This window comes from Grampus griseus (assembly GCF_964374135.1).
Source record: "Grampus griseus genome assembly, chromosome: 11".
Taxonomy (NCBI): domain Eukaryota; kingdom Metazoa; phylum Chordata; class Mammalia; order Artiodactyla; family Delphinidae; genus Grampus; species Grampus griseus.
This window is the reverse complement of record NC_139005.1, coordinates 62,139,520-62,165,322: the sequence shown is the minus strand read 5'-3', so window position 1 is coordinate 62,165,322 and position 25,803 is coordinate 62,139,520.

Sequence of the window (25,803 nt, the reverse complement as noted above, 5' to 3'; positions counted from 1 at the left end):
TTACTCTCATCAATTATTTTCTTGTTCAATTTGTTTCGGACTTACATCCTTTCAACACCCCTCATCGCTTTTTATCATGATAAAATATAAATAACATAAAATTTACCATCCAAACTATTTTTAAGTGTACCATTCAGTGGTATTAAATACACTGACTTTTCTGTGCAACACCATAACCACCCATTCCTATAACTCTTTTCACCTTGTAAAACTGAAACTCTATATGTATTAAACAATAACTCCCCAAACTCCCCTGCCCCCAGCCCCTGACAACCACCATTTTACTTCCTGTCTTGATGACTCTAATTACTCTAAGTACCTCATATAAGTGGAATCATATAGCGTTTGCCTTTTTGTGACTGGTTTATTTCACTTAGTATAATGTCCTCAAGGTTCATTCGTGTTTTAGCATATTGCAGACTTTTCTTCCTTTCAAAGGCTGAATAGTATTTCATTGCAAGTATATACCACATTTTGTTTATCCATTCATCTGTCAATGGACACTTGGGTTGGTTTCACGTTTTAGCAATTGTGAATAATGCTGCTATGAACATGAGTGTACAGATATCTCTTTGAGACCCTGCTTTCAGTTATTTTGGTCCTATACCCAGAAGTAAAATTGCAGGATCATATGGTAATTCCATTTTTAATTTTTTGAGAAACATTCAAAATGTTTTTCACAGAAGCTATAAGTTTATATTCCCAACAAGAATGCACAAGAGTTCAAATTTTTCAACATCCTTGCCAACATTGTTTTCTGGTTTGTTTGTTTTTTAATAGTAACCATTATAATGAGTGTGAAGTGGTATCTCACTGTGGTTTTTATTTGCATTTCCCTAATGATCAATGGTTTGAGCTTCTTTTCACGCGCTTACGGGCCACTCATATATTTTCTCTGAAGTAATATCTATTTAAACCCTTCGCCCATTTTTAAAATCTGTTTTTTGTTTGTTTGTTTTTTGCGGTACGCGGGCCTCTCACTGCTGTGGCTTCTCCCGCCGCGGAGCACAGGCTCCGGACGCGCAAGCCCAGCGGCCATGGCTCACGGGCCCAGCCGCTCCGCAGCATGTGGAATCCTCCCAGACCGGGGCACGATCCCGTGTCCCCTGCATCGGCAGGTGGACTCTCAACCACTGCGCCACCAGGGAAGCCCAAAATCTGGTTGTTTTGTTAAGTTTTAGAAATTATTTATATATCCTAGATATTGATCCTTTACAGGATATATGATTTGCAAATATTTTCTCTCATTTAGTTGGTTTAATTTTTACCCTGTTTATAATGTCTTTTGATGAAAAATTTTACAAAATTTTTCATGAAGTCCAATTTGTCTATTTTTTACTTTAGTTACCTTTGCCTTTGATGTCATATCCAAAAAATCACTGCCAAATCCAATGTCATGAAGTTGTGTCCTATGTTTTCTTCTAAGGGTTTTATTGTTTTGGGTCTTACATTTAGATTCTTTTCTATTTTGAGTTAATTTTTGTATATGGTGTTAAGTATAGGTCCAATTTCATTCTTTTGCATGTGGATATCCAGCTTTCCCAGCACTATTTCTGCAAAAGACTGTCCTTTCCCCATTGAATGGTCTTGCCACCTTTTCACAAATCATTTGACCATATATATGAGGATTTATTTCTAGGCTCTCTATTGCTAGTCCATTGGTCCATATATCTGTCTTTATGCCAATACCACACTATTTTGATTACTGTAGCTTTATAGTATGTTTTGAAATCAGGAAGTGAGAATCCTACAGTTTTGTTCTTTTTAAAGATTGTTTTGGCTATTTGGAGTCCCTTGAGATTGCATATGAAATTTAGGATGGGTTTTTCTATTTATGCAAAAATATCACTGGGATTTTGATAGGGATTGCATTGAACCTATAGATTGCTTTTGGTAGTAGTATAGACATTTTAACAACATTGAGTCTTACAATCCATGAACATGGTATATGTTTTCATTTATTTATGTCCTCTTTAATTTTTCACAATAATTTGTAGTTTTCATTGTACAAGATTTTCATCAGCATGGTTAATCCCTAAGTATTTTACTCAATTCCTAAGTATTTTATCCTTTTTGATACTGTTGCAAATGTAATTGTTACATGATTTCCTTTTCAGATTGCTCATTGTACATAAATATAAGTACAAATAATTTTTTTGTGTTGATGTTGTATCCTGCTACTTTGCTGAATTCTTTTATTCGTTCTAACAGGTGGTTTTTGTGGAATCCTTGGGGCTTTTTACATATAAGATCATATCATCTGCAAACAGATAATTTCACTTCTTTTCCAGTTTGGATACCTCCTCTTTCTTCTTCCTGCCTAATTGCTCTGGCTCAATCTTCCAGTACTATACTGAATAGAGGTTGCTAAAGTGGGCATCCTAGTTCATTCCTGATCTTAGAGGAAAAGCTTTCAGTAGTCTTTCACCATTGAGTATGATGTTTATTGTGGGTTGTTAATATATGACTTTTATTACACTTATGTAGTTTCCTTCTATTCCTAGTTTGTTGCATACTTATATCATGAAAGGGTTTTGAATTTTTCAAATGCTTTCTATGCATCAATTGAGATGATCATGTGAATTTTTTCCTTCATTCCGTTGATGTGGTGTATTATATTGATGGATTTTCCTATGTTGAAGCATCCTTACACTCCAGGAATAAATCCCATGTTATGGTGTATAATCCATCTAACATGTTACCGAATTCTGTTTGCTAGGTTTGAGGATTCTTTGTATTAATGCTCATAAGGGATACTGGTCTACAGTTTTCTTGTATTGTCTTTGTCTGGCTTTGGTATCAGGGTAATGCGGCCTCTTTGAATGAGTCCAGAAGTATAAACTCCTATTCAATTTTTTGGAAAAGTTTGAGAAGGATTAACTCTTCTTTAAATGTTTAGTAGAATTCTCCAGTGAAGCCATCAGGTCAGGTTCATGGCTTTTTTGTGTGTCAGGAGATTTTTGATTACTTATCCAATCTGCTTTCTAGTTATAGGTCTATTCATATTTGCTATTTCTTTATGAATTAGTCTTGGTAAATTTTGTGTTTCTACTTATTTGTCCATTTCATCTATGTTATCCAATTTGTTGATATACAATTCTTCGTAGCTCTGATTCTAACCAAAACCATTAGTTCATTCTAGCCTTCTCTTCTCTCTTTTCTAACTTCTTTCTCTGACAGTGAGAAATCTGACTCTCATTATCCACAATATATATATATATTTCAGTTCTAATATACACATCAAGTAGTTCAGAATTGCTAACCCAAACCCCTCTGAGAAATGTCTTTATTAACTGGAGCACAGTATTTGTATAACATTCTTTGTCTCTAACCTTACAGTACACAGCCAAATACTGTTTTCCAAATTTACTTAGTTAAATCTCTTTCCCCATCTCCTGCATTGTGGTTATGGCACTCATCCATAATAGAGTTATGTTCATTAGCCACTTTCTAAATTCCATTTTGGGTTCTCCCCACATCCTGGTTGATTCAAATTGTTTATTTGGAGAGGGGGAGTATGTGAAAGATAACCATGCTTATAAGGATCAAAGCTACACAAAATGGGTATTAAGAAAAGTGTCACTCTCATGTCAACCATCTTCTCACTCACCCCCTGTAGGTAACAATCTCAGTAGTTTCTGGCTTACCCTTACTACGTTTCTTTTGGGAAAATGAGCAGACACACTGTATTTTCTTATATTTACTATTTGTGATATAAAGTGTAGCACAATACAGACAGCCTTTTGCACTTTGCTCTTTTACTTTTTTACTGTTGCATAGTATTCCACTCAACAAGTATACAATACCTTATTCAGCCATTCTTGTGGGGGGGGCATTTGGGTTGTTTCCAGTATTCTGCAATTCTAATTGAAGCTGCAATTAATAAACTTGTATAGATATTTCCAGAGTACTGTAGTTACAGGGGAGATTCCTAAAAGTGCAGGTGCTGGTCAAAAGGTAGTAGTACTATCCAATTCCCATTCAGAAGGATTGTACCAGCTTGCATTCCTACTACAATGTTGGAGAGCACCTGTTTCCTCACAGTCTCATCAATGGGATGTGTCATCATATTTTTAATTTTCACTAACCTGAGAGTTGAAAAATGGCATCTCAGTATTATTTTTACTGGCATTTATCTAATTATGGGTGAATCTGAACTTTTTTTTCTGATGTTCAAGTGACATTTTTGTATCTTTACTTGCAAGTTTGAATTGTTAGTTCATAACTTTTCCGATTTTTTTGGTGTTTTAGTCTTATTTCTCAGACTCTCAGAATTCTTTGTATATGAAGGATGTTCTAAGGCCTTTGTTTGTGGAATATGTTGCAAATATTTACTGCCAGTTCATAAGTTGTCTTTGCTTTGCTTATGGGGTTTTATCCCATGAGATGTGTGTGTGTGCGCACGTGTATGTGTGGTCAAAATTACCAACTTTTTTCCTTTATTGACTTTAGATTTTGAGTCATACGTAGGTATGACTTCCCTTACACCAGGGTAAAAGACCAAGTCACCCATGTTTTCTTTTAGTGTGTATATAGTAACAATTCTTTTTTTTTTTTTTTGGGCGGGGGGTACGCGGGCCTCTCACTGTTGTGGCCTCTCCCGTTGCAGAGCACAGGGTCCGGACGCGCAGGCTCAGGGGCCATGGCTCACGGGCCCAGTCGCTCCGTGGCATGTGGGATCTTCCCGGACCGGGACACAAACCCATGTCCCCTGCATAGGTAGGCGGACTCTCAACAACTGCGCCACCAGGGAAGCCCTACAATTCTTTTTTTTTTTACACAAATATATTTCTACTAATTAAATTAGTCAAATGATATTAAATTAAAAACAACAAAAGAGGAAATTTTTCGTTTCTTTAAATAGAAACAGTCTGTTTATGTTAAAAAGGAAAATCAAAAGTATCTATTTTAATTACTGCTTAATCTTTAATAGTTTCAATCTGTATTTTCTATTTTGTTTGGAAGTCATCATTAAATAAGCCAGGACTTGCAGGAATACTTGAGATGAAAGCATAGAAGAAATTTCAGGGAAGTTTCCCCAGATCCTTCATATGCTCTGCAACCTAGTCTCTAGATCCTAAAGGAAAATAAACAGCATTCGTAGGTTTTCCTAATCAGAGCATCTTTTACTGTTCTGGGTATACAAATGTTACTTGCTCTCATAGCTGACATATAAGAAAAAAATTTTTGTTTTGTATAATTCAGTTCTTGTCTACAAGGAGCTCACAATTGAGTAAATAAGCTAAAATATAGACAAATACAACGTAATAATTGGTAACTGTCAGAATAAAAGGATGGAGAGTAAATTGCAATAAGCAGGAGACTATGATCAGAGCTACGTTTGTTTCCTACCCTCCTGTGACATCAGACTCAGTGGCCTCATCAGTAAAAAAGGGAAAATAAAAACACCCTTCATATCCAGAAGATTAAACAGTATAATGTATATGAAAGCACCTACCCTCAGGAATTGTCAGAAATATGGAAAAAGCTCAAAATATATTATTTAAATGAATCAGATACAGACAACATTTGCTATTCAGGTCAGAGAAAAAAAGACTATAAAAAATATGCCATAAATAGCATATCTGCAAAAATGCACAGTTATTTGTACCAAATACAGTACGGAATATTTTCCTGCTCTCACTATAATTACAGCAAATTGAGTATGTTTAAACTTTCTCTATAAATTATCTTCCCTATTTATGTGCTTTTTATTGGAGCATACCAGAACATTTATTTGCATACCAGAGCAAACTAAACTAATAAATCCTTTACATTTAAAGGTATAAAAGATATATTTCCCAGTAAAGCAATGTAGCTTGTATTTCCCTAACAGGAAATACTTCCGTCTAGTGTAACATCACAATGTACATATGTATGTAAATACACACACATGCACACATGTACACACATGGAATCTGAATTATATATGTACAATTAATATGTTAATAAATATAATTACAGTATATTTTATATATTTATTTATTTAAGCATGCTTTAACATATGTTTGAGGATGGAAAATACCTGGATATCACAAAGGGCAATTTGTTATGTAAACTACACAAACTTTTTAATGTAATGTTGTTTCCTGAAGTACTACTAGAAGATATGACTGAGAACAAAAATGAACTCATGCAATATAACTTAAGAATCATATCCCTGCACTGTGAAAGCTTGGCAAATCCTGAAATTTACTTTCAATGTACAACAGTGAACTCTGAAGTTACATACGGCGTTAAAATTAAAAGGCAGAGTACCTCTGTTTTTGAGGAATGTTTTCAAAGTTATCAATGTCAGGGTTCAAATTTAGGCTATACTGAGATGTACAACTTAGGTTACATTTATATTTGCATTGAAAATGATGTACTTTCCATAACTCATTATCTATTTCAGCCTCACACAAGGTTCAGAGAGAAAGTATGTGTCTTGGAATACCAGTTTGAAATATTAAGGGAAATTCTACTGCAAAAATGAAAACAAAACAATTTTTTTAAAGTACATAATGATTTAAATAATTTAGGCCCTTATCACTTTTACCTTATATGGTTTCCCTTCTTTCTTATCCTCTTAAAGGATATGTTTACATCTGTTCATTCAGTATTTATCTATTAGTGATAAAACATAGTCTAAGAGTCGTGTTAAACTTTGGGAATATAAAGATGAATAATATTCAGCTTCTACTCTCAAGAAACTCATGACCTAGTGAGGTAACTGTCCTTGTTGTTATTCCTCATGTAGCACCCATGTCAACTTTTTAAGATGTTACCCAGTCACTTTCAGGAATGTGGTCCTTCTCCCCCTGCCAATTATAGCAGGTGATAAATGATATTCCTCAGGCCCAATGACTATCAGAATCAGTAGCTTGGACTCATCTAAGGCATTGGTTGATGCCTCTGCAAGAGACCACTCGTGTGCCACAAACACCAGTGCATCATCCTCTTCTTTTAATAGCAGAAATACCAAATTAAAGTTTTCAAATTAAATAGCTAAACAACTGCCTAGCTAGAGAGACTAGTGTGATCATACGATTCATTTCTGGCTAATGGAACCTAGGCAGAACTGATGTGTGCTACTGCTCTTAGAAGAAATGGATATATGCTCACCTGACCTCTCCTCTTCCCATGACCTGAAGTATACATACTCTGGCAAGAGCCAGAGCAGCCATCTTGGACCATGACATGCAAGCTGCATATTGAGAAGAACATAACAGTAAGATTGAATGAGTCTGAGTCCCTGGATGGCTGTCTGAGAAGTAACACACTAGCCCTAGTCTACCCTTGGAGTGCCATGTAAGAATAAAACATACATGTGAACATACACACACACACACACTCCAAAAACTTCTCTTAGTAAAGCTACATTATGAGGGGTGGTGAGAATTACTTGTAACAGCAACTTGGGCTATACCTTAACTGATTCCCGTCCTTACTCCATGGGACATCTCTCTAAGAGTATCCCTGTGACTGTCCTCTTCAGGATTTGGGTCTACACTACTCCCCCCAGTCTCTGCTTCCAAAAAGTTGAACCATACTCCTCTTCCCCAGTTTTGCTTAGATAAATGTGTTGGCATGACTTAGCTTAGAGTCCTGATTTGGTCTTACACTCTGTCTTATTATTCCAGATCACGCATGGACCACATGGACCGGCTGTGTCCTGGAAGCACTCAGCAATGTCCCAGCCTGATATGGCTGTGAAGCTCTTACATATTTCATCAAAGAAAGAAGTCTGTCTCATTTTCTAGGTTCTTATGATCACACATATTTGCCCTAGTCCTCCTTTCACTGAAGCTCTTTCCTGAGAACACATTCAAATTACAACCACAGAAGAGAATCGCTACACTAAGAGAAATGAGATGGACTCTTGGCAGTCTCATGTTTAATATTTGTAGTTCCATCGCTTGATTTTCAACTCATTCCAGCAACTTATGGGGCCATGGCGTTTAGTGATCTGTTCATTTTTACGTTAACTTAGTCATCATTGTTTTAGAACTGCACGTTCTAGGACAGAGGGGATAGTGAGAGGTAGAAGGAGGTAAAGAGGGTGGGGGGGGTGCTTAAAGCAGAAGGGATGAAAGGAAGAGAAAGAAGAGGGAAGAAAAATAAAGGGAGAAGAGAAAAGAGAGCAAGGAGGGGAGAAAGGGTGATGAGACAGAGAAGACAGAGAAGGAGACGGATGAGAGCTCTCAGTTCAAGGCTCTTTGTAGCTTTGAGGTCTAGAAAATAAATCTAACAAGACATAGAAGATGTGTTAAGAGGCTAGGTTAACTGTGAAATAAATCTGCACTTCTGCTGTCATAGCCAGAAGAGGGAATTAACTCAAATACTCCACAAATCCCGACCTTTCCAAAGAAACTCAAAGCAATTTTAAGAAACAAGTTGTATGCCTTCCTCATCTCAGAAAAGACCTTCTCCCAGTACCCGGTCTGAGCAAATTAAAAAGAAGTGACTCCAAGCAAATTCCTCAGTAAGAGTGCCCAATTTCCTATAAAAGCAATGCTTTCTATATCTATAAAAGCAATGTTTTATTGATCCAGATATCAGAAAATAAAGGAGTTCTCTTGCCAAGTTGGAGGAATAGAGGCCTTTATACCTTTATCATTCTGGCTTGCAAACTAACCTTTAATTTAGAAAGAAATACTTTTCCCCTTGTTGAAGGAAAATCAAATTCAGAAAGGAAGAATATTAAGAGGGAACTGGGTCTGAGAAATCAAACTCATAAAAATCAAATAGAGAATCCAGAAAAGATGTTTCAGAATTTGACTTTGATTAAAAATCAATCCCTCTGAAATAACCGGATTCCTTATCACCAAGGAGTAATTCAATCAGACATTTACTTTAAGCAAGCTACCAGCTTAATGTGGGGAGTGCTCTAGGTCTGTTGACCATGAGAGCTGGCTCCAAGACTGCCTTGCTTTGGCTTGGCAATATTTTTCAAAAAAAATTGTTGTTACTTTTACATGGGTCCAGGAATCAGTGGAAATTTTCAACAGAAATTTATTATACAACAACTGAAAATTCAAAGCACATAATAATGTTACCAATTTCTTACAGAGTTTGAGTTGGAGAATTAAAATACAAGTAGACAGAACATTTACACTATGAAGTGATATTTGGAGGAAACATTAAAACTTTTACTAAATGTTTAGGTATCTTCTAATATTAGAAAAACACTTGTGGAATTACAGCAAAAGTCAATATAAAATGATAGAATATAAAAATACTAAAACTAAAAATCACTTACTCCTTCGTTGTAGTCAACCAAGCACAGGTTTTTAAAATAGCCATTAATGAAAAAATCATGAATCATAAATTATGTTTGTACAGTGATATCATTTAATTCCTCCATCTATAAAACCAAGCCAGCAACTACCTGAGAGTATGATTCATAATAAATCTAAATTTTAAAATATAAAGCTTTTTAAAACTCAGGTTAGGCTTTAAAATATTTTGCTCATATGTAAAATATTTTATGTTCCTGCCTTAAACTGTGAACAGACTTTGGTTACTGACCTTGTAAAAAATATACACAAATTTGTTTGCCCCAAAATCCTACAATACAAGTCACTCGTGCTTTTGCAGTGTAGACTGTTTGCTCAGCATCATATTTCCCTTTTCTTTGTGTCTTGCCCCCAGAGCTCAGTGCCCAGAACTGCTTCACAAGCACTACATCAAAATTTGTTACCACTGCAATGTAGGAAGGATAAAATAACACTCAAATGTTAATAAGGAATATATAAGGAATGAAGGTTTAACATAAATAGTCATGAAGAGAATGCATGTTATCTGAAATGGTATACTTTCAGTGCTAAGGCCTTTGTATTTGCCTAGTATACTGAAAAAATTTTCAAGAATGACTACCCAAGCAAAGGAAGGTTAGTCCTAGGGACCTGGGTTGTACTGAGGAAAGGCTTTTAGAAATAAGTAGCCATTTGCTTCATGAATCGAAATGAATTTCCCATAATCAATGAGATTATTTTCCATACCAGGGCCTAAACTTTCCTCTGGTGTTCTGAAAATCAACGTAGACAAGGGCCAACTGTACCAAGAATGCTTCTCACATACTTTTAAGGGATAACACCATTCATGCAAAGTTAAAATTATGTGAGGGCTTCCCTGGTGGCACAGTGGTTGAGAGTCCGCCTGCCGATGCAGGCGACACGGGTTCGTGCCCCGGTCCGCGAAGATCCCACATGCCGCGGGGCGGCTGGGCCCGTGAGCCATGTCCGCTGAGCCTGCGCGTCCGGAGCCTGTGCTCCGCAACGGGAGAGGCCACAACAGTGAGAGGGCCGCGTACCGCAAAAAAAAAAAAAAAATCATTTGAATTTCTTCTAAGTACCTAAGTTAAAAGATACTTTTAAAGTAAATAAGAGAACTGTAATTAAATCTCTTTAAAGGAATTATCTTTCTAGAAGACTTACCTAACACCTGTAGGATCCCTTGAATCATGGTAACTAGGGATCTGTCCTGGAAATTCTATTTTTAAGAAATTTTTTTTTTATTGCTTGGGGTATGGAAAAAGAACTTGTACATCTGAAACTGACACACTTGGGCTTGGGGAAGATGATATGGAGAGGGTATAGCAAGTGGAAGTAGGTGGCAGTTCAACTCCTTCATTTCTCATTCTCTGAGTTAAACACTTCTGAGGTTCTGCTCTGTTTTCCCTCCATTTCTTCTTTCAGAGGAAGAGGGAATAACATTACAAAGAAAAAGAGGATGAGAATAAGGTAGCTTCCCTTGCTTTGCTATTTTTTCCCACATCTCAGCCCACAGAAGATATTTAAGCTAAGTCTAAACATCACACCAAACACAGGCTAATTCTAAGTTTTAGTCATGGTTTAGTGTCAGTGTATACAGCAATTAATTGTGTTTTGGGCCTGAACCCCCCTCCTCTCCCCCGCCGAACGAGTACACACCTGGCTTCACTTACTCACCAAACCTGACCATCCAGTGACAAGTCAACAAAATTCAAATGGTCACTCTGCACAGGAGTCTGCCAAGTGCATTTGAGAGAACAACCTGAGTCTCCATTGAACTCAGACTCTCTACTTTGGGGTGGTCCAATTTTGTCTAAATAAAAAAAGTATGAGTATGTGTAAGTGTATTTCTGTGAATATGTCTGTGTGCAGAAGAAGAAATAATTATCTCTGAGAAGTGGAACTAGAGGTCTTTTTATTTTAATTACAGAACTTTTTCAAAGGATATAAAAATAAAGTGAACAGCACAATGAACCTCTATGCACCCAAAACTTACAAGGGCCAATACAGTTTCATCTAGGCCCTCACCTCTTTGCCCACCCAACATTATTTTGAAGCAAATATCATCATGTATCATTTACTCACAAATTCATATCATTATTTTTTATTGTATATATTTCCCAAAGATTTTAATGTGACTATTTCTTTTATATTGGGGAAAAAACCCAATAAATGTTATCAAATACAAATATGGAATCCAAGCAGGACAAAGAGACCATTAAGTGCTAAATAGAAACTGTAAACCAATATTAATAAAGAATACAGCTCAGGATTATAACACTTATTGGCTTATCACTGAAGACTTCTTACTACCATTTCCTATCTCAATTACCTTTTTACCTCTTTAATGTTTTGCAGTTTGGGAGGACATATAGGCCTTTAAACTGTTGATAAACAACACTTGAAATTAAGATGAATATTCACAGCAAAGATACTGACTTCCTCCTCAATACCTGGATATATATTTTCCTTCTGCCCTCCCTGCTTTGTGTTACCACGCATGTTTTAACATCTATCTGCATGGCCTTTGTACAATCCAAAAAGAATTCAAATATTGAAGGAGCCATGACCTAAGGTATTTATGATTTTAAAACCTAGTGGGAATTAGGCACAATTCACTGTGTAGCTTCAAAATACATATTTTGTTCAAAAGCACTATTTGGGAATTGAAACACATATTTTTTAAAGGTCTGAAGTCATGCCCCTTTAACAATCATGTTAAATTTGAGATCTGAAGTTGGAAGTAAATGAACTTTTCTAAAACTACTACCTGAATCCAACATTGACTTCCTGTTGTAAAATGAAAGGTGATTTATATTAAGTAGGCTCCCAGAGAGGCCCTTCATTACAAACACATCTTTGAAGAGATATGAATTCACTGTACTCAGTCCTACTCTTCCAGCTTGGGTCAAGGTGTTTTAGGGGTCAAGTACAGAATATAGTAAACTGAGTTCTTATAAGAGTGATAGGGAAGGACCAAGTGGGATACTAAGAATAAAAATGAACACACTCTCTCCAAAATGTTGTCAGCTGACAGGAAAAATCTAACCTCTAGCCTGATGTAGTCAATGTAATGCAATTACATACCCTTCTTCATAATCCATATGCTCCTTACTAGAAGAAAAGCTTGAAGGGGCGGGGGAGGTGGGGTGGGGACAGTAAGACCTGACAGGGGAAAGGTATGCTTCTTCCCATTGAAACTGATTTCTACCTAGGTAGTTCCACTGGACAGCACAGCAGTTTCACAGAGGAATGAACTTCAGAACATAACCAAAGATGCTTTCTACTTTAATCCCGAGTTCAACTAAACACTCACAGAAATCCTACTAGGTGCCATTTTAAAATTGTACCCTCTGCCTTCTTTTTTAGGCCTACTAGAACAATCTAAATGTGATATCCCTAGTCTTCCTAATTAAAACCAAAAGAAACCATTGATGAAATATATAAATAACCCTCTCTGGAAAGACCTGTCTGGTCATTTGTTTTCCTGATTATGAAAATGTAGCTTGTGTCACAAGCAAGCTCCCTGCTGAAGCAGACCATGAAGTGCGTGTCTTACTTGCAAGGTTGCTTTTACTTCTGGTTGTCGTCAGCCTCACAGGCCCCACTACTGATCATCATTCTGAGCCCGACTGATCTGTTACCAGGCACTTAACAATAGTCAGGAGTCAGCAGCCGTTGTCACAATCAACCAGAGACAATATGAGACACACATGTCCATCACATGGCAATTGGGTAAGCAGCATTCACCCCAGACCACCTTTGGTATCACAACCCGAATTTCACATCACTCACATAAAACAATTAAGAAGACCAGTCCTGACAGCTGTTAGGCAAAACAACAGAGAAGCCAGAACAATAAGTTGTGGGAACACCTGGCTTATTCTGAGCCACACAGATTCTTAGGCAGCAACGTGGAGAAGAGAGAATGTATTATTTATTGAACACACATACTACAAGAGAGCAAGAGGGCAAAATGATGTGTTAAATGAAATAACGAATCAATAAAAATTCACTCCCTTCTACTTCAAATGAGAATCTCAGAGGATTGTTCCCTGATTCTGTAATAAAAAAGGTATATTGCTATGTGCTAGTACTACAATAACAATTCGTCTCCTATACTTCTTCCTATCTCACGGACAGGCAAGGGATTCTTAACATTTTAAAATGAGATGATTCATGTGATGTTTCGGTTGGCCATGTAAATAGTATACTCCTATTTCAGTTCATACAGCTCCATATTTTAATATTAATTTATAATGGACATTCATCAGATTATGCTGTTTCTTTGTGGATCTCATGATTCTTCAAATATGAAGCCCAATTTTAAAAAACCTACATCTACAGAGCATTATCATCACATAAAATTTTTAGCATGCCCTAACAAACAGACATAAAAGATTCAGAATAGTATGTCAGATTGCCTGCACACACTAATTTTCTTTTAGTAAACCGCTATCTTTGGTTAAAAAAAATTCACAACCTACCAGTTTATTTTCGCTAAAGATGCAGACTTTTAGAGGTGAGATTTCCCATGAAGACAGCGCTTTTGGGGCAGGGGTTAGACAGCCTTTCGCCAAGAATGTATGGGTCCCTTGACAGGATTTTTACTGTTTCTTTAGGAATATCAAACATTTCAATCTTATACGCTCTCACACATCACACCAGGCACATCAACGGTTCATCTGCCCTCCTAAACCAACACCCAAGAGAATGATGCTGCCTCTGCACTCGAACGTGGTGCCTTTTGCCTCCTGTGGTAATCAGCTACATTTCTCTTACATGATCTCCTTAAAAAGCTCACACATTTCTACTGTATTGCAACATTATGCTTTTAATTGACTTCAGTTGTATTTTAGAAAAAAATACAAAACTTAATACACGTGAGACACTGTACTAAGAGCTTTACAAATGCTAACTTATCTCATCTTCATAACAACCCTGTAAGATAGACGATATTACTATCCCCTTTTTACAGATGAGGAAATTGAGACGCAGAGCCTGGTATTTTCCCAAGGTCATATGGCTATTAAGTGGCACAGTAGAAATTACAACCCAGGAATCTAATGCCATAAAAAAAATTCTAAGACTTTCTACTACTCACGCATAATATTGATGAGGTGAAGCCACTTTATATATTTTTTCAGAAATCTTAATTTAGAGTGATAAAATGACTAAAATTCACTTGAAGGTTAAATATATATGAATAGTAAAGAAATTTCAGGAAAGAAGTAATGCTTTTCCCCACCAGTTGCTTAAAAGATAGAAGAATTTAATGTACAAAGGTTCAACTCAAATCAGCGATGAGAAGAAACATCCAATAAGTGGTATATAGGGGCAACTAGCTAGTATTCAACCTGGGAAAGCAATTTAAGATGTCTGTAAATATTTCATATAGTATAAATTTTGTTTTGGTATATTAAAATACATTAACTACAGTTAAAGCATGATATTCTGACACTGCATTTCGGATTCTGCCAAACCAAAGGAAGAGAACAATCACACATTTTGCCACCAAAACACAGGTAAAGATTAAATAGTATCTGCTTTATACATTCAAAACAATTCTGAAAAATAACCGCTGATTTCATAAACTGATTGAGATTTCTAGTGCTCATTCATATATGGGTCTCCTCTTCTACGCACACAGAGTTTGGTGGGCTAAGTGACTGCTTCTGACCAACAAGCCAGAAAAATTAAATCACAATGCTGTGACTGAAAATGTGGCCTGTCCTAGATGGTGCTGGTAACAGTGGGGCTCCATCAGCTTTGATGACTGAGTGGCTGTGTGCAGCAGAGCACATGATCACCTTAAGTTCACCATGTAGCATGAGAAGAAATACACCTGCACTTATTCCTTCAACATAGACTATTCCATCCTGTTCAGTACAAATGCTAACAGAATAAAGCAGTACACTAAGGGGCCTTATAAAGAATGATAGGTCATTTGTAAAGCCATGGTGGAATTCAAAAGAACATTAAGTAATAAACAATGTAAAAATCAAATCATGAATTATCGGTCAAATTTGACAGACTTTCCAAAAATGGAAAAGAAAAATACAAAAGTTGACTCCAACAAAGAGAATTAATAATATAATTCAAGATAACTGATTTTCAACAAGTGGATAGTAGGTATTTTCTTGATGAAGAGACTAAGACAAATAGAACAAATATAATAATCCAACATACTAAAACATTAGAGCTAAATAATGACCTGCATGATCAGTCGAAAACACTCAACACATACAAGTCAAAATTAATAAAAGAATAATAGGGCTGAATTGGGTTAAAGAAACATTCCTATAGGGACATATACAAAGAAAAAAGAGAGAGAGAGAGAAATCAGGTCACAGTCATTTGCTCTGAAATAATACATTACACAAGATAAGAAATAAATAAAAAGGATACCAAGTATGACCCTGGAGCTCAAACTTTTAAACACTGAGTCAACCTGTATCCATAATGCAAGTTTGTCTAAAAATGAAAATATGTACAGGATATGTAGGAAAGCAGAGTTTGGTTTGTTTCCTCTTATCTTGTCAAAATCTTTAAAGACCCTACAGTGGAATCCCAGGTACAAAAAAAGAGATGCTTTAAGGAAAAAAAGATTGTAAGAGAGCATAAAAAGATTCTGAGTGTTTGACTATTAAATCAGAAATGTTTTGCATGTAAGAGCTTGTATATGTAAGACTATCAGCTCTGTCAACATTTACGCTCACCTAAGAAAAATGTAAGAAAGTATCGTGCATTTCCATTTTCTTCATATAGTTTTCTTGATGCTACAGTAACATCTTTTTTGCAGCTGGCAGGGAATTTCAAGCTCACCATGGGCAATAAGAAACACTTGGTGTGAGACAGATCTGATTGGTTTGGATTTATTGATAGAGACTTGATTATATTTATTTCAGAAAGCTCTATCTGCTGTAGTAATGAGAAAATAATTACTGTGCAAAAACTTTTATCAACAGATACTTCATCTATTGGTGCTGTGCATATAGTTGATATATAACAATAATTACAAATGTAGTAATTTCTTGTTAGCTTTTTTACACATTAATGTTGAGAGTAGGATTAATTTCCCCCATATCTAACCTTCTAGGCCTGGAGTATGTGTTTGTTGTTTTAACTTTACATAATATTTATCCTTGCCAGGATCCACATTTAAATTTTATGTTACAGACATTTTATGTGGTCAATATAAGTATCTTAATAAGACACAGAAGGAATCGAAGCTAAGGAACGCCCAAGTGCTTAATAATAAAAGTAATGAGGGTAAGCCAAACACAAGATACATGAAAATATAAGCAAAACCTCTACATAATTCAAAATTCATGTGTGATAATGTATGTTTAAACGCCAAACGAAAATTAGTAATTTTTAAATGACAGAAATCAGGAAGGCTTCAAGGAATAGTTGAAAGGATATGTATAAATGCATTTTTTATGTTTAAGTATATTAATAGTATTGACATAAAATTTAAAATGTAAAACTTAAGAACAAAAGAGTTGATAACATCATACGTATCACTTTGCCAGGCTCAAGCATGTTTATTTTCATGTCCTAGAGATAACACGGGGGTTGAAAATGGTGCATAAGCATCATTCAATTTATGGCCATCACAGTGGCTGGCACCACCAGCTGGACAGTTTCCAGGTCAGACACCTGCGCATTAATCCTCGAAGTCCCCTCTTCCTAATCTACTGCATTCACTTAAACATAAAGCCACACTCATTAAACCTCTTAAACTCCTCTGCTGCCTCAAGCCGACCTTCAGCCTCCTTCATTTCTCACTTGGATCCCTAAGAACTTTTCAAATTGTTTACCCTACCCTTTTGAAATCCACTATTCACACAAAGAAAGAGTCACCCCTTGAAAGTACAGATTCCAGAATGGCAATTCCTTCTTTAAATGGCATTCACTGACTCCCTACTTGCTCCAAGATGAAGTCCCAACTCTATAGTATAACTTACAAAGGCCCTTAAGAATCTGGCACTGGGTATCTCTCCACCCACATCCCTGGGTACTCTGCACCCCACCCAGCCAGCTCTGCCCCAAACACAATGAAACACTGAACATCAGGTTCAATAAGCTCACAAAAGAGCCCTGTGAAATTACTATTATGAGGTTATCAACATAAAAAAGTGAAACTGGCACCCTTGTCTTGGCTAACAACTATGACAAGAGATCACTTTACCCCTGTCACTATTTTAACTTGTCACTATCAGGATTAACACTAGCCTAGCGTTACTCTGGAAGACGTAAAGCAAAATAGAAAGACTCACTACACCTAACTTATACTATTAGTTTTCTAATATTTTGTGCTTTTCACATCTCCTTAAATAAACAAACAAACATAACACAGTGCTAATAGGAAAGATGTATTAAGTGCTTAATATGTACTGGAATTTTGCTGTGTCTGAAGTATAAGGTAATATAGAAAAAGCAAATTGGTGGTGGCAGAATAGTGGAACTTTTTATTTCAACACGACTTTTTATTGCTTCCATCATTTCAAAAACTATATATGAAAAATAAAAAGACCTACACACTGAAGACTGGTCTTCAACTAAGCTGCAGTTCTTAATTTTGGTATTGATAATCTTCTTCTCTCTAGCATATTAATTAAAAGAATCAAGGCTGATGTCATCTCCGGCAATGAGAGAAGGACAGAGAAACATGAAGAGAAATCCAAAAACCCTAACAGTTTAATTTTGTACATCACATGTCGGAAAAGTTACTTGCTACCAGCATTTGAAGATCCATGGAAATTCTACCTTTATTTCCTTATCTCCCTCTTACTTATCCCTTGACCAAAACCCGTATACAAAATCAAACACACAAAATAGAAGAAAAAAGTTGTAAATGAAAGCTCATTGTATTATACTAGAAACTAACAACCACTTTTTTTTTTTTAACTCTCAGAATGTCAGACTCAACTTGGTGTCATGTGCTTTTTGATTTAACACTGCTACTGAACCTCCTCTTTTTGGTACCTGCCTAGATGATCCGTACAAAACACAAGAAAATAATTCATCTTCACATTTTTTGAGAAAAACAGAACTGAGTTCCACTATATGTTCCAGGGAAAAGCTTATGATATACATTATCAGCTAAAATAAACTATTTTTAAAAATTTCACACCGGATGCAATCTTTTATTACATGGAATATATGCATGAGATACGTTTCTGTATTCTTAAAATTGTGATAATGCCCAGGTTTCTGAATAAAAGTAGGGTTTCTTGGTCCTTCTGTTGACCATTTACCAGTATTTCTTCAGAAATTTTCAAAGCACAGAAGAAATAGGATTCTCTTCTCTTCAAACGTAATTTATTGGCACTCAAAGTAAGAACATACATACCAAGACAATCACTTGAGTAACCCAGAAATTTGTTTAAGAAACACCTTTCAAATTAAATTTTATAGATAATTTGGCCTGAACAACTGTCCACTTCAATCAGTATTGCAGACATTCTAAGCCTGTGATGGACTGATTCCAGTATCTTATAAAAGCTGTGGAAATTCTGTCCAATTTCAATAGGTTGTTCACACCGCTATTGGGAGACTATGTTCCATGACTATTTTCACATTTCTGCACACTCAGGACCTTCTGGGTAAAAATTACTGGCAACCTGGGTGAAAGGATGATTGAATGGAAGTTAGAGACAGTGAATTATTCCATAGAGATTTAAGGGCTTATCTGCCTCAGAGATATTTACTTACATTTTAAGGGTGATAAAAATCTCAGGACCGGGTTTCCCTGGTGGCGCAGTGGTTGAGAGTCCGCCTGCCGATGCAGGGGACACGGGTTCGTGCCCCGGTCCGGGAGGATCCCACATGCCGCAGAGCGGCTAGGCTTGTGAGCCATGGCCGCTGAGCCTGCGCGTCCGGAGCCTGTGCTCCGCAACGGGAGAGGCCACAACAGTGAGAGGCCCGCGTACCGCAAAAAAAAAAAAAAAAAAAAAAATCTCGGGACCTTTCCTTTCCCTCCCCAGACAGGATTTGTCTCTCTCCATGGGGGAAAAGGGAAAATATGCTTGCTGCCTTATACAACCTCTGAGTTTCATAATTTAGGAGTTCCTGTCCTTTGGCAAGTCCCTGCATGCACAGATGTGTCTAGCCCACACTGCACTGCCCCATGGGGAACTGGAACACAGGGGAATTAGCGCTCTAAGATGTGAGTGAATGCTCTGTTCTCTGATCAAGAGGTCTCCTGTTTTTATGTGTTTATACAGGCACACTACAATGGCAGGTGAGCTTTTAGCTTACAAGAAGCTTCCTCTCTTTTCAAAATTTTTTAACTTAAGTATAGTTGATATTCAATATTATATGTTACAGGTACAGAAAATAATGATTCACAATTTTTAAACGTTATACTCCATTTATAGTTATTATAAAATATTGGCTATATTCCCTGTGTTGTACAATATATCCTTATAGCTTACTTTATACCTAATAATTTGTACTTCTTAACCCCCTACCTCTATATTTCCCCTCCCTACTTCCCTCTCTCTGCTGGTAACCACTAGTGTGTTTTCTGTGAGTCATCTTCTTTTTTCTTACATTCACTAGTTTGTTGTATTTTTTAGATTCTACATATAAGAGATATCATACAGTATTTGTCTTTCTCTGCCTGAATTATTTCACTTATCATAGTACCATCCATGTTGTTGCAAATGGTAGGATTCCCTTCCTTTTTATGACTTCTGACTGAGTAGCATTCCATTGTGTGTATATATATATATATATATATATATATATATATATATATATATACACATATATACACACACATACATATATACAGCATCTTCTTTTTCAGTTCATCTATTGATGGACACTTAGGTTGCTTCCATATCTTGGTTATTGCAAATGATGCTGCTATGAACATTGGGGTGCATGTATCTTTTCAAATCAGTGTTTTCATTTTCTTTGGATATATACCCAGGCGTGGAATTGCTGGGTCATATGGTAGTTCTATTTTTAGTGTTTTGAGAAACTTCCATACTGTTTTCCACAGTGGCTGCACCAATTTACATTCCCACCAACAGTGCACAAGGGTTCCCTTCCCTCCACATCCTCACCACCTTTTGTTATTTGTGTTCCTTTTGATGATAGCCCTTCTGACTCCAAGGGGAGGCGAGGTGGATTCTAGGAGCAGGAAGAGGAATCACCAGCAGAGAGAAAGACCCTTCAGTATCAGATTCAACATCTTCCCACCAATGTTTTTTAGTCAGACTCATGATTTTTTACCTGCACTATTGCTGTAGCCTATCTTTTCCTCCAGAGGCTTCCTCCACATTATTTTTGCAATATCGTTCTTAAACACATATCACATCAATCTATATCTCCCCCCTTTAAAAATTGTAACAAAAGGCAGTGAAGTACCACATTAAAAGCAGAAGTTTTGGAATCTGAGACTGGGTGGCTCCAAACCCAGCTGTGCAAGTCATTTGCTATGTGACTTTGGTTAAGTTACTTAACCTCTTAGTTTCCTTGTCTCCTACATAGGAATAAGACAATACACGCAAATAACTTAAGCAACCCATTGCCCATGGTTAACCCTCAATAAATGGCGGTTACTATAATCACTGTTAGCACAGCTCTTCACCACCTTGAGAATAAAGTATGAACCACATAAAAATTCCTGTTGGAGAACAACATAATCTGGCTCCAAATGTTCTCACTTCTGCAACTCAAACTCCAGACATGCTGTATCTCTCATCATCCACAAGGCATGCTCTTCTTTCCCAACTCCAGGGCTTTACTTGTGCTCCTTCTATTACTTAGAGGCATTTATCCTTCTCTGCCATGGGAATGACTGCTCATCCTTGACCCAGGTCCTCCTTTGTCTGCCTTTGGCAGGCAGTCACTCCATCCTCTGGGCTCCAGCCCCACAGCTCTATCTAAGCTCTCCTTACACTGACTGTAATCATCATTATTTACTTAGGCAACTGTCTCCCATGCTATAGGAGATGTAAGTGTGGTGATGGCCTGAATCAAGATAGAGTGGCCCATCTTCTAGGCTGGATTATATACAATATGGAGTCATGGTGGCTGAAGGCCAAGGGGTGAGAGGGTCTGAATCTTGCCTGAGTAAGGAGGCAGAGTGATGTAGCTACAGAAACAGTGTTCATTGTCAGGTATCAGGGTCAAGGTGGAGCTCCAAATGCAAAACCAAATCAGAAAATCACAAGGCAATATACAGATTCAATGCAAGCCCTATCAAAATACCAATGACATTTTTCAAAGAACTAGAACAAAAAATTGTAAGGAAACACAAAAGACTCCAGATAGTCAAAACAATCTGTAAAAAGAACAGAGCTTGAAGTTTCATGCTCCCTGACTTCAGACTATACTACAAAGCTGCAGTAATCAAAACAGTATGGTGCTGGCACAAAAACAGACATACAGATAAATGGAACAGAATAGAGAGCCCAGAAATAAACCCACACACTTATGGTGAATTAATCGACAACAAAAGAGGCAAGAAAGTATAATGGAGAAAAGACAGTCTTTTCAATAAGCGGTGCTGGGAAAACTAGAGAGCTACATGTTTTAAAATGAAATTAAAACATTTTCTAGCACCATATAAAAAATAATCTCAAAATGGATTAAAGACCTAAATATAAGACCAGAAACCATAAAACTTTTAGAAGAAAACATAGAACAGTCTTTGACATAAATCAGAGCAATATTTTTTTGGATGTTTCTTAAAGCAAAAGAAATAAAAGCAAAAATAAACAAATGGGACCTAATTAAGCTGAAAATCTTTTGCAGGTTAAAGGAAACCATCAACAAAGTGAAATGACAACCTACTAAATAGGAGAAAACATTTGAAAATTATATGATCAATAAGGGGTTAATAGCCAAAATATACAAACAGCTCATACAACTCAACATCAAAAGAAAAAAAAAAAAAAAACCTGATCGAAAAATGGGCAAAAGACCAGAATAGACATTTTTCCAAAGAAGTCATACAGATGGCCAACAGGCACATGAAAAGATGCTCAACACTGTTAATCATGAGAGAAATGCAAAATCAGAACCACAATGAAATATCACATCACACCTGCCAGAATGGCTATAATCAAAAAGAATACAAATAACAAATGTTGGCGAGGATGTGGAGAAAAGGGAACCCTTATACACTGTTGGTGGGAATGTAAATTGGTGCAGCCACTGTGGAAAACAGTATGGAAGTTTCTCAAAAAACTAAAACTAGAACTACCATATGACCCAGCAATTCCACGCCTGGGTATATATCCAAAGAAAAGAAAACACTAATTTGAAAAGACATATGCCCAATGTTCATAGCAGTATTATTTACAATAGCCAAGATATGGAAGCAACCTATGTATCCATCAACAGATAAATGGATAAAGAAGATGTGGTATGGACACACACACACTAGAATACTACTCAGCGACAAAAATGAATGAAATAACTCCATTTGCAGCAACATGGATGGACCTGCAGGGTGTTACACCTAGCAAAGTAAGTCAGAGAAAGACAAATACTATATGATATCACTTATTTATGGAGCCTAAGAAGGAAAAAAAACTAGTGAATATAAAAAAAAAAGAAACAAACTCACAGATACAGAGAACAAACTAGTGGTTACTAGTAAGGAGAGGAAAGGGGGTAAGGGGGTAAGGGATTAAGAGATATAAGTTACTATGTACAAAATAAACAAGCCACAAGGATATATTGTACAGCACAGGAAATATAGCCAATATTTTATAATAACCATAAATGGAGTATAACCTTCAAAAATGGTGAATCATGTCGTACACCTGAAATTATACAATGTTGTAAATCAACTATACTGAAATTTAAAAGAATACAAATTAAAAGATAAAATTATTTTTTAACATCTTTATTGGGGTATAATTGCTTTACAATGGTGTGTTCTGCTTTATAACAGTGAATCAGCTATACATATACATATATCCCCATATCTCTTCCCTCTTGCATCTCCCTTCCACCTTCCCTATCCCACCCCTCTAGTTGGTCACAAAGCACAGAGCTGATCTCCCTGTGCTATGTGGCTGCTTCCCACTAGCTATCTATTTTACATTTGGTAGTGTATATATGTCCATGCCACTCTCTCACATAGTCCCAGCTTACCCTTCCCCCTCCCCATGTCCTCAAGTCCATTCTCTATGTCTGCGTCTTTATTCCTGTCCTGCCCCTAGGTTCTTCAGAACTATTTTTTTTTTTAGATTCCATATGTATGTGTTAGCATACAGTATTTATTTTTCTCTTTCTGACTTACTTCACTCTGTATGACAGACTCTAAGTCCATCCACCTCACTACAAATAACTCAATTTCGTTTCTTTTTATGGCTGAGTAATATTCCATTGTATATATGTGCCACATCTTCTTTATCCATTCATCTGTTGATGGACACTTAGGTTGCTTCCATGTCCTGGCTATTGTAAATAAAGCTGCAATGAACATTGTGGTACATAACTCTTTTTGAATTATGGTTTTCTCAGAGTAAATGCCCAGTAGTGGATTGCTGGGTCGTATGGTAATCTTATAGCCTTACGTTAAATAAAAATATATTAAACTCTGAAACACAGATTTATTTTCAATATCAATCTCTCTCCTCCTTCTCCACTTCCTCCCCATCCTTTTTATTCGCCTCCTTCTCCTTCTGTCTGTCTCTGCTTCTCCTTCATTTCACTCATATGTATATACAATGATGTTGAAAAATACCAAATATACTTTTGAGCCTAACTACCCACTATAAAAACATCTTGTGATACTTTAAAGCTATGACCAGAATCCAAGAAATTTTATAACACATGAATTAAAAACTACTTAGAGTGACACCTGCATCCTTCTCAAAATGTTCAGATATATCTTCATTCAAACCCTCTCTGAACAGAATATCAAGCATGGAAACTCTATTATTGGCTAAACTCACCTTACATATACTTTCATTAACAAGTGTTAAAAGCTGTGATGTCAAAAACAGAATTTAGAAAAAACTTGATAATGTTTTTGTCTATGTAGAAAAATGTGGTAACTGCCAAATCTAGAAGTGAGAATCTGTTATGTATGCATTTCATAACATTTGCTATAAATTATGGAGTTGTGGACACTCAACGTATATAACAAAATATAACACAGCACGGATGGTGAACTAACATTGAGGTCTTCCTTCTATCATTCTTGCCAGATAACCTCTAAATGATCCTATGCCTCATAATAAAGATGAAAGCATAACAATTTTCTTATATTAGTATAGGCCATATTATTGGTATAGCCATAGAAAAGAGGCAAATTTTTCATCTTTGGGCACATTTATATTCTTGGTCAATGAAATTATTAAGATAAATAAAATAGACTCTAGTCATCTTAAACAGATTATTTGCAAAATCTTTTTGTTTTTGCCAATAGAATCAGACATGTGATTATATTAAACAATGAAATTACTCTAGGGTTTCGTATATTCTCAAATAAAACTACTGATATACAACATTAGCCATTATTTAGTAACTATATGCATACAAACATATAGTGGCTTTTGTGACTACACATTAAAGAATATACTGAAATTTTTACCTTTACCAAAAAGTTACTGAATAATACAGATACATAAAATTCAAAACTACCAAGTCCCACTAGCAGAAATGGTGACAGAAAGCAACTAAGGCCATGAAAACATACCAAAGTGCCCCCCAAACCTGTTCTTCTACATTTATCTTAACTCATTCTACCTACTTTGTCACTAAACTCATTTGCATTGCTTGCTTTAACTCCTTTCCTTGACAACTGTATATTATTTAATGAATATATTTGTCAAAATAATTTACTCATATCTCATTCTTTATATCTTTTTTGTATGTTGAGAATAGTATGTGTATTTTTCCCAAAAAAGGAAAATATAAGAAGAGGAAGCAACCACCTATATGGAGAAAATAGATTTTCTGCTTTTAGCTGAATTAAATTACAATGTACAATGATGTTAATTTCTCCGAAGTAAAACTCAACAGAATGTTACGATTTTATTCCAAACATACAATTATCTTTGAACTATTTTAAACATAGAGATTAAAAATAGACTATAACTTTTAATATTATTTAAATATCTAGAACTAATTTCTATTATTAACAAATATACAGAATACAACAGGCCTTGTACTACTCTTTAGTATTGTTCTTTACTATTCTTTACTATTGTTGCATTACTCTAAATAGCAAATAAGCTATTACTATTAGAGCCTCAAAAACTATAGCATTAAATCACCAAATTAAGCGAATAAATGTATTCTTATACGGAAATTAATGGCCGTGCTTTACGCAGTTTAGTACCTCTGTTGAAATGCCATCCAATTTCAATTCAGAACTTTCTCGTCTCCTCTGACCTCTAACAATTTTGTCAGCAGAGGTGGAAACTGAGGCTCTAAGCAAGTGAGTTTCGTGAATAACAAAATTGCATCAAGTTATCTTTGCAACTTTTGTCTAGCACGTGGGCTGTCATACACTAGGTGCCCAATAAATGCTTATTGACTTGAATGACTGCAATTTTTACTAAAT